Source organism: Myotis yumanensis, unplaced genomic scaffold (assembly GCF_028538775.1).
Source record: "Myotis yumanensis isolate MYYU_CA2020_CCGP unplaced genomic scaffold, mMyoYum1.0.hap1 SCAF_15, whole genome shotgun sequence".
Taxonomy (NCBI): Eukaryota; Metazoa; Chordata; class Mammalia; order Chiroptera; family Vespertilionidae; genus Myotis; species Myotis yumanensis.
In genome coordinates, this window is record NW_027223766.1 from 671,384 (window position 1) to 680,812 (window position 9,429).

At 48.3% G+C, this 9,429-nt stretch overlaps 1 non-coding gene across 1 annotated transcript; it reads right to left on the reverse strand.

Annotated features, from left to right (window-relative positions):
* Positions 1 to 7,282: 7,282 nt before the first annotated feature.
* LOC138993603 (5.8S ribosomal RNA) lies at positions 7,283 to 7,435 on the reverse strand. The gene has a single exon (XR_011468318.1). It is a non-coding gene; the product is annotated as a 5.8S ribosomal RNA (ribosomal RNA).
* Between the last annotated feature and the right edge of the window lie 1,994 nt (positions 7,436 to 9,429).

Sequence of the window (9,429 nt, forward strand, 5' to 3'; positions counted from 1 at the left end):
GAGGTCATAGCCATTGTTATGTCATAGGCATTGTGACGTCATAGTCATTGACACCTCATGGCCACATTAATGTCATAGCCATTGTAACGTCGTAACCTTCGTAATATCATCTACATTGTAAAGTCATCGCATTTGTAATATCCTAGCCATTGTGTCGGCATACTCATTGTCATCATAGCCATCGTCATCATGGCCATGAAAACATCAGAGCCGTGGTAACGTCATAGCTACTATGACATCATAACCCCAATAATGTCATAGCCTTTGTAAAGTCATACTCACAATAATATCACAGACATTGTACCGTTATAGCCATTGTGTCCTCATAGCCATTGTGACATCATAGCCACTGTAACATCATAGCGCTTGTGATATAGTCATTGTGGAGTCATGGCATTTTGGACTTCATAGCAATTGCGATGTCATTGCCATCATGACGTTAGAGCAACTGTGACGTCCTGGCCACTATTATGTCACAGCCAATGTAATATCTTAGGCACTACAATGCAATAGACATAGCAAAGTCATTCCCACTGTATTGTCATAGCCATTGTGATGTAGCCATTGTGACGTCATAGCCACTGGAACATCATAGCCCTTGTGATATCATAGTGATTGTGAAGGCTTGTCACTTGTGACTTCACACCATTTGTGATGTCATAGCCACTAGCACATCGTATCTACTGTAAAGTCATGGCTCTTGCAATATCATAGCTATTGTAATGTCATAGCCAATGAAACATCGGATCCATAGTAATGGCCTAGCCACTCTAGTGCCATAACCATTGTGCCTTCATACCCATTGTGATATCATAGCCATTGTATCCTCATAGCCACAATAACATCACAGCCATTGAGACGGCGTAGCATTTGTAAGGTCATAGACATTGGAAAGTAATAATATTTGTAATATCATAGCCATTGTGTCGGCGTAGCCATTTTCAATATAGCCATCGTCACGTCATAGCCATCATAACATCAGAGCCATTGTAACTTCATAGCCACTGGGACATCCTACCCACTACAATGTGATAGCTTTTATAACGTCATAGTCATGATAATATCACAGCCATTGCAACGCCATAGGAATTGTGACGTTGTAGCAATTGTGACATAGCCATTTTAACATCATAGCTGTTGTGACATCACATAAATGTGAAGTCATATCAAGTGTGACTTCGTAGCAATAGTGTTGTCATGGCCATTATCAAGTCATAGCCATAGTGATGACGTAGCCATTGTGACGTCATACCCACTTTAATGTCATAGCCATTGAAAAGTCATAGCTACTACAATGCCACAGGAATTGCATCGTCATAGCCACGATAATGTCACAGCCATTGTAACGTCACAGGCACCGTAATGACACAGACATATTTAAGTCATTGCAAATTTAACGTCATAGCCATTTTGATGTCATAGCCATTGGAACGTCATAGCCACTATGATGTCATAGAAATTGTGATGTCATAGCCATTGTGATGGCATAGCCATTGTGATGGCATAGCTATTGTGACATCACAGCGACTATAACGTCATATGTATTGTAAGGTCAAAGCCACTGTAGTTTCATAGACATTGTTATGTCATTGCCGTTGACTTCATAACCAACATGATGTCATAGACATTGTGATGGCATAGCCACTATAATGTCACAGCCACCGTACCTTGATAGGCACCACAATGTCATAGAGATAGTATAGTCATTTCCACTGTCCTGTAATAGCCATTTTGACGTCATAGCCATTGTTATGTCATAGGCATTGTGACGTCATAGCCATTGAAACCTCATAGCCACATTAATGTCATTGCCATTGAAACGTCGTAACCTTCGTAATATCATATACATTGTAAAGTCATCGCATTTGTAATATCCTAGCCATTGTGTCAGCATACTCATTGTCATCATAGCCATCGTCATCATGGCCATGAAAACATCAGAGCCATGGTAACGTCATAGCTACTATGACATCAACACCACTATAATGTCATAGCCTTTGTAAAGTCATAGTCACAATAATATCACAGACATTGTACCGTTATAGCCATGGTGTCCTCATAGCCATTGTGACATCATAGCCACTGTAACATCATAGCCCTTGTGTTATCATAGTCATTGTGAAGTCATGTCATTTGTGACTTCATATTAATTGCGATGTCATTGCCATCATGACGTTACAGCAACTGTGACGTCCTGGCCACTATAATGTCACAGCCAATGTAATATCTTAGGCACTACAATGCAATAGACATAGCAAAGTCATTCCCACTGTATTGTCATAGCCATTGTGATGTAGCCATTGTGACGTCATAGCCACTGGAACATCGTAGCCCTTGTGATATCATAGTGATTGTGAAGGCTTGTCACTTGTGACTTCACACCATTTGTGATGTCATAGCCACTAGCACATCGTATCTACTGTAAAGTCATGGCTCTTGCAATATCATAGCTACTGTAATGTCATAGCCAATGAAATATCGGATCCATAGTAATGGCCTAGCCACTCTAGTGCTGTAACCATTGTGCCTTCATACCCATTGTGATATCATAGGCATTGTAACCTCATAGCCACAATAACGTCACAGCCATTGAGACGGCGTAGCATTTGTAAGGTCATAGACATTGGAAAGTAATGATATTTGTAATATCATAGCCATTGTGTCGGCGTAGCCATTTTCAATATAGCCATCGTCACGTCATAGCCATCATAACATCAGAGCCATTGTAACTTCATAGCCACTGTTACGTCCTACCCACTACAATGTCATAGCTTTTATAACGTCATAGTCATGATAATATCACAGCCATTGCAATGCCATAGGAATTGTGACGTTGTAGCAATTGTGAAATAGCTATTTTAACATCATAGTTGTTGTGACATCACATAAATGTGAAGTCATATCAAGTGTGACTTCGTAGCAATTGTGATGTCATGGCCATTATCAAGTCATAGCCATAGTGATGACGTAGCCATTGTGACGTCATACCCACTTTAATGTCATAGCCATTGGAAAGTCATAGCAACTACAATGCCACAGGAATTGCATCGTCATAGCCACGATAATGTCACAGCCGTTGTAACGTCACAGGCACCGTAATGACACAGACATATTTAAGTCATTGAAAATTTAACATCATAGCCATTTTGATGTCATAGCCATTGGAACGTCATAGCCACTATGATGTCATAGAAACTGTGATGTCATAGCCATTGTGATGTCATAGCCATTGTGATGGCATAGTCGTTGTGACATCACAGCGACTATAACATCATATATATTGTAAGGTCAAAGCCACTGTAGTTTCATAGACATTGTTTTGGCATTGCCATTGACTTCATAACCATCATGATGTCATAGACATCGTGATGGCCTAGCCACTATAATGTGACAGCCATCGTAACGTGTTAGGTACCACAATGTCATAGAGATAGTATAGTCATTTCCACTGTCCTGTAATAGCCATTGTCACGTCATAGCCATTGAAACCTCATGGCCACATTAATGTCATAGCCATGGAAACGTCGTTACCTTCGTAATATCATATACATTGTACAGTCATCGCATTTGTAATAGCCTAGCCACTGTGTCGGCATAGTCATTGTAATCATAGCCATCGTCATCATGGCCATGAAAACATCAGAGCCATGGTAACGTCATAGCTACTATGACATCAACACCACTATAATGTCATAGCCTTTGTAAAGTCATAGTCACAATAATATCACAGACATTGTACCATTATAGCCATGGTGTCCTCATAGCCATTGTGACATCATAGCCACTGTAACATCATAGCCCTTGTGTTATCATAGTCATTGTGAAGTCATGTCATTTGTGACTTCATATTAATTGCGATGTCATTGCCATCATGACGTTACAGCAACTGTGACGTCCTGGCCACTATAATGTCACAGCCAATGTAATATCTTAGGCACTACAATGCAATAGACATAGCTAAGTCATTCCCACTGTATTGTCATAGCCATTGTGACGTCGTAGCAATTGTGACGTCATAGCCACTGGAACATCTTAGCCCTTGTGATATCATAGTCATTGTGAAGGCTTGTCCATTGTGACTTCACACCATTTGTGATGTCATAGCCACTAGCACATCATATGTACTGTAAGGTCATGGCTCTTGCAATACCATAGCTACTGTAATGCCATAGCCAATGAAACATCGGATCCATAGTAATGGCCTAGCCACTCTAGTGCCATAACCATTGCGCCTTCCTACCCATTGTGATATCATAGCCATTGTAACCTCAGAGTCACTATAACGTCATTGCCACTGAAAACCTAAATGAGGCGAGAACCCCAGGGACAACACGGGCGTATTCATTTTCTCTCTCTCTTTTTTTTTTTTTTGGAATTGAATGTTTTGGGGGAGACATCACTTAATAAAACGAAATGTAATGCAATAAGATAAAGCGGAACGTGTAAATACCTAAGAAGCTTTGTTTTGTGGATAAAAAGGGTCCGAATGCTAACCTGACCCACTTCCGGAAAGCCAGGCTTGGCCTTGCAAACTCAGACTACTAAAGTGATCAACCAGGATGTTCTGACATTAAAAAGACTTTTTAAAGTAGAATGCAGGGTATAGTGAGTGGGTAGTCACGCCCTGTTCCGGGTGTCTTCCCTCAGAGAGATCATCTTTGAACTTACTGGTATCTGAGCCTATTGTCTTTCTATGCCTCTAGGATCACATGCCTTTGGATTTGTGAATGCCCTGGTACCAAGTCACTTTCCTTTTCCCAATGCCCTCAGGGCACAGCCCAAGTTCCCAGGGTAGAGACCACAAATTCCCTCATTCCTAGTGTTGTATATTAAAAAAAAAAAAAAGTAAGGGACACATGAATAAACAAGTGGAAAATCAATTTTCTCCCTCTCCGTCTCCCTCTTCCTTTTTAAACAACAGCAAAATGGCCCTAACAGGTTTCGCTCAGTGCTTAGAGTGTTAGCCTGTGGACCGCGAAGCCTCCCGGGTTCGATTTGGGTCTAAGGCACATGCCTGGGTTGCGGGCTAGATCCCCAGTGTGGGTTTGCAGGATGCAGCTGACCAGTGATTCTCTCTCATCGTGGATGTTCTATCGCTCTCTCCCTCTCCCTTCTTCTCTGAAATCAATAAAGATATATTTTAAAACACACACACACACACACACACACACACACACACACCAAAAACACAAAGGTATTGATCCACCTCCGTATAGTAAAAAGTGTACTTGTACAATGTTTTGTACTTGCATTTTGTGCTATCCAAACAGGGAAGTTAACATGCCGGATTTGTGGTGGCGAGGAGAGTATAAAAGAGAGGGATTGACCTTTGCCGTTTCAAAATGGCGGCTGCCGCCCTAACTGGTTTGGCTCAGTGGACAGAGCACCATCCTGCGGACTGAAGGGTCCCAGGTTCGATTCCAGTCAAGGGCATATACCTTGGTTGTGGGCACATCCCCAGTAGGAGGGGTGCGCGAGGCAGCTGATTGAGGTTTCTCTATCTTTGAGGTTTCTAATTTTCTATCCCTCTCCCTTCCACTCTATTAAAAAATCAATCAATAATATTTAAGAAACAAAATGGCAGCTGCCAAGTTACTGGAGCCAAAAGAGCAGGAAGTATGCCACGGTCACCCCCATCACGGGACAGTGCATGAACACTAAGGTAGAGATCCACCTCATGCGCCAAATCCACCTGCCAGATGGTGAGATCGTCCACAACTTCAACGAGCTCTCCAGCATGGTCCACTTGATTGATGAGCAGATGATCTGGGAGCAGCAGCAGCAGCAGCAGCAGCAGCAGCAAGAACACGGGACTGAGGAGAGCCAGGGCCATGGCTGGCAGGGCCCTGCTCAGCCCTGCGTCAGGGAGTCCAGGGCTGCAGCTTTGGAGGAGTAGCCTGTTCCATCTGTTCTGCGTGAGGGCGTGGGTTCAAGAAATCAGTTAAAAAAAAAAAAACCTCCTTAGAAATGACATTGATACAGCAGCGCCGGGGAGTGGGCCTTCTGTGTGCCACATTTCCCCCGCCCCAACCTGCAGCATGTATTTCTATAGCATGGGAACTATTACTGTTAACTTACCTATCTTCGTCTTCGCCAGTCACCACCCTAGAGTCTCCATCCTGTTCAATGAGAACCACTTCGTGTTCATCTGGCTGGAGGCAAAATACGTCATCCTGTTTGGCAGAGTCCAGAACACCTTCCAGAATGTGGAGGCACCATCCCCGCAGGCCTTCCTCGAGATGCTCTTGAACATACAGTCCGGACCTCCGGGGAGGAGCAGCTTGCATGCACTTTGAAGATTTGACCTTCTGACCTGGTTTAAAAAAAAAAAAACTCATTAGAAATGACATTGATACAATAGCGCTGGGGAGTGGCCCTTCTGTATGCCACATTTCCCGCACCCCACAGCTGGGCGGGGATTCTGCGCTGTGCTCTTCCCTGTTCACTCACTGTTACTGAGGGAATCCTGGTTAGTTTTTTTTCCTCTGCTAGTATGCTTAAATTCATCGTGTCGCCAGGTCTGATCTGAGGTCATGTCTAGGAAGGGGCGCATGCACACACACTCCATGGAGAGAGCGGCTTCCCCAGAAGAGACTGGTGAGAGGAACCTTTACCTGCACGCATGGGGGACACCATGCACGATATGTCCCGCCTCTCCCTCTCTGCCTTGCCTTACCCTGAGGACTGGGCGAGGCGAGGAGGGGGTCTCACGGACAGGAGCTCAAGCTGGCAGGAGAAGGGGTGGCCTTTTGCCAGCAGAGGGGGTGTGAGTTTGGTGGTGGTCTCTGGGTGGGGCAGGTGGATGCATGGGCCACGATGACGCCGTAGCCCCACAAAGCACACGAACCCACCCCAGACACACTCACACACCCAATGGGCCTGTCAACGCGTGACACGGCGCAGCCACAGCCCAGGTTGTGGAGCGCTCGGCTGGGGAGAACACTGTGGAGTCCCGAGTGGCACCACCAGGGCACGTGTCACGGTGGCACGACCCCGCCCATGACTCAGCCTTGGCTCGAGCCACAACCCAGGCAGAGCCGGAGTGGGGAAGGGGACACTGTCACCACAATGGGCCCCACGACCACAACTCTCTTTTCCCGTTGGCCGCATGCGGCATGAGGAAGCTCCTGAGAGAGAAAACCATTGCTTCGGGGCCTCTCCCTTCTCTCAAGGGGAGCACAGACACCGTCATCTACACTTCCGTGGACACAGGGCCCAAGGAACAGCCCTTCGAGGAAACCCCAGCTGCGCAAGACACCCCGGGACGCGTTTGATCGGCAAGCAATGCTCACACAGGCATAGCCCAGGTAGGAACCCTGGCCCGCAAGTGCGTTTAAAGTGTAGATGATCAATGTGTCCTGCAATTCACATTAATTCTCGCAGCTAGCTGCGTTCTTCATCGATGCACGTCCCAAGTGATCCACCGCTAAGAGTCGTAACGTTTTGGTTTTTGGTTTTCGCTCCCTGGCATGGCAACCTTCTCTTCTCCATCCCCCATCCCACTGGAGGGGGGCGGGGGCGCCTCAGGCAGCCGTCTAAGAACGAGACAAACAAGATCAGACTCTGCAGGTAGGGACGGAATGACCATGGGGTGGTCCGAAGCAACGGCCCCCAAGGGGCCCGGGAGTAGGGGAGGGAAAAGGGGGGGAAAGGGCATGGGGACCTTCCCCTGACCCTCCCCATGGGCTGAAAGCCCCCGACCCAAGGCGTACGGGCGACCCCCAGGGGTCTTTAAACCTCTGCACCCGTACGTGCTAGGTACCTGGAAAGGGGGGAGCGAACGGGGTGGGGAACCAAGTTCCAACGTGCGCCTCCACCCCGGATGCCTCCACCCTTCAACCCAATGGTTTCCGCAACCTGCACACAGGTGGGTACAGAGCCCTGACGGGGCCTGCCCATGACTTGGCCGCCCGCTGACCTGGCAATGTGGATCATCCCCCCCAACGCCCCTTCAGCGCCGACCAACCACCGTCATTTCCACCACCTGGCGGACGCCAACCCGGGAAACCCCACACGACACATGTCAACACGCGTCCCGGGGCCGAACCCCCCTTCTCTCCCTCCACCACAGCGTCCCGTCCCCGCACCCCTGGCCCAGGCCCCTCGCCACCTTGGGGTGAGGGGCTGCGACAGGAAGCAGGGTGCAGGCTGGGGCACAGGGCGCGGCCTGTGGGGCGGGGGGAGGCAGGACACCCTGAACGCGCGTGCGCACACCCAACCGCACTCCGGGTGGTGGATGGCGGACGAGAGACACGGGGCAGATGGTTGTGCTCCTGACGGGAAAGACAGGATGACCCGCGCCCAGGGCAGGCAGCGGGAAGGGGCCACCATGGCCCCGTTTCCGAGATGAGCCTGGGGGGGAACGCCCACAATGCGTGCCCTTGTCTTCTTGCGGCCGGGGGTGAGGGCTAAAAGGAACCACAAGGTGGAGGGCATGGGCAATGGGGGCACCCCAAGGCCCCCTCCGAGTCCCTGCTCGCTCCTTCTCTCACGACCTGTGGGAGCCAAGCAGCAGCCGGCGCCGCCCTGAACTGGCCCAGGCTCAAAAACCACAGGGGTTAAGCCAGAGGACAGCGACCCAACTAACCAAACACGTAAGGACTTAGGCTCAGTCGCCCCTTTCTCCATTAATGATCCTTCCATAGGTTCACCTATGGAAACCTTGTTACAACTTTTACTTCCTCTAGAGAGTCAGGTTCCACCGCCTTCTCAGCACTCCACCAGGGCCGTGGGCCGACCCCCGCCGGGCCCATCCGAGGGCTTCACTAAACCATCCAATCAGTAGTGGCAACGGGCGGTGTGTACAAAGGGCAGGGACTTGATCAACGCAAGCTTATGACCCGCACTTACTGGGAATTCCTCGTTCATGGGGAATAATTGCAATCCCCGTTCCCCATCACAAATGGGGTTCAACAGGTAACCCGCGCCTGCCAGCATAGGGTAGGCACATACTGAGCCAGTCAGTGTAGAGCCGTGCAGCCGGGACATCTAAGGGCATCACAAACCGGTTATTGTTCAATCTCGGTAGCTGAACACCACTTGTCCCTCTAAGAAGTTGGGGGACGCCGACCGCTCGGGGGTCGCGTAACTAGTTAGCATGCCAGAGTCTCGTTCGTTATCGGAATTAACCAGACAAATCGCTCCACCAACTAAGAACGGCCATCCACCACCACCCATGGAATCGAGAAAGAGCTCTCAATCTGTCAATCCTGTCCGAGTCCGAGCTGGGTGAAGTTTCCCGTGTTGAGTCAAATTAAGCCGCAGGCTCCACTCCTGGTGGTGCCCTTCCGTCAATTCCTTTAAGTTTCAGCTTTGCAACCATACACCCCCCAGAACCCAAAGACTTTGGTTTCCCGGAAGCTGCCCGGAGGGTCATGGGAATAACGCCACCACATCGCCAGTCGGCATGGTTTATGGTAGGAACTACGA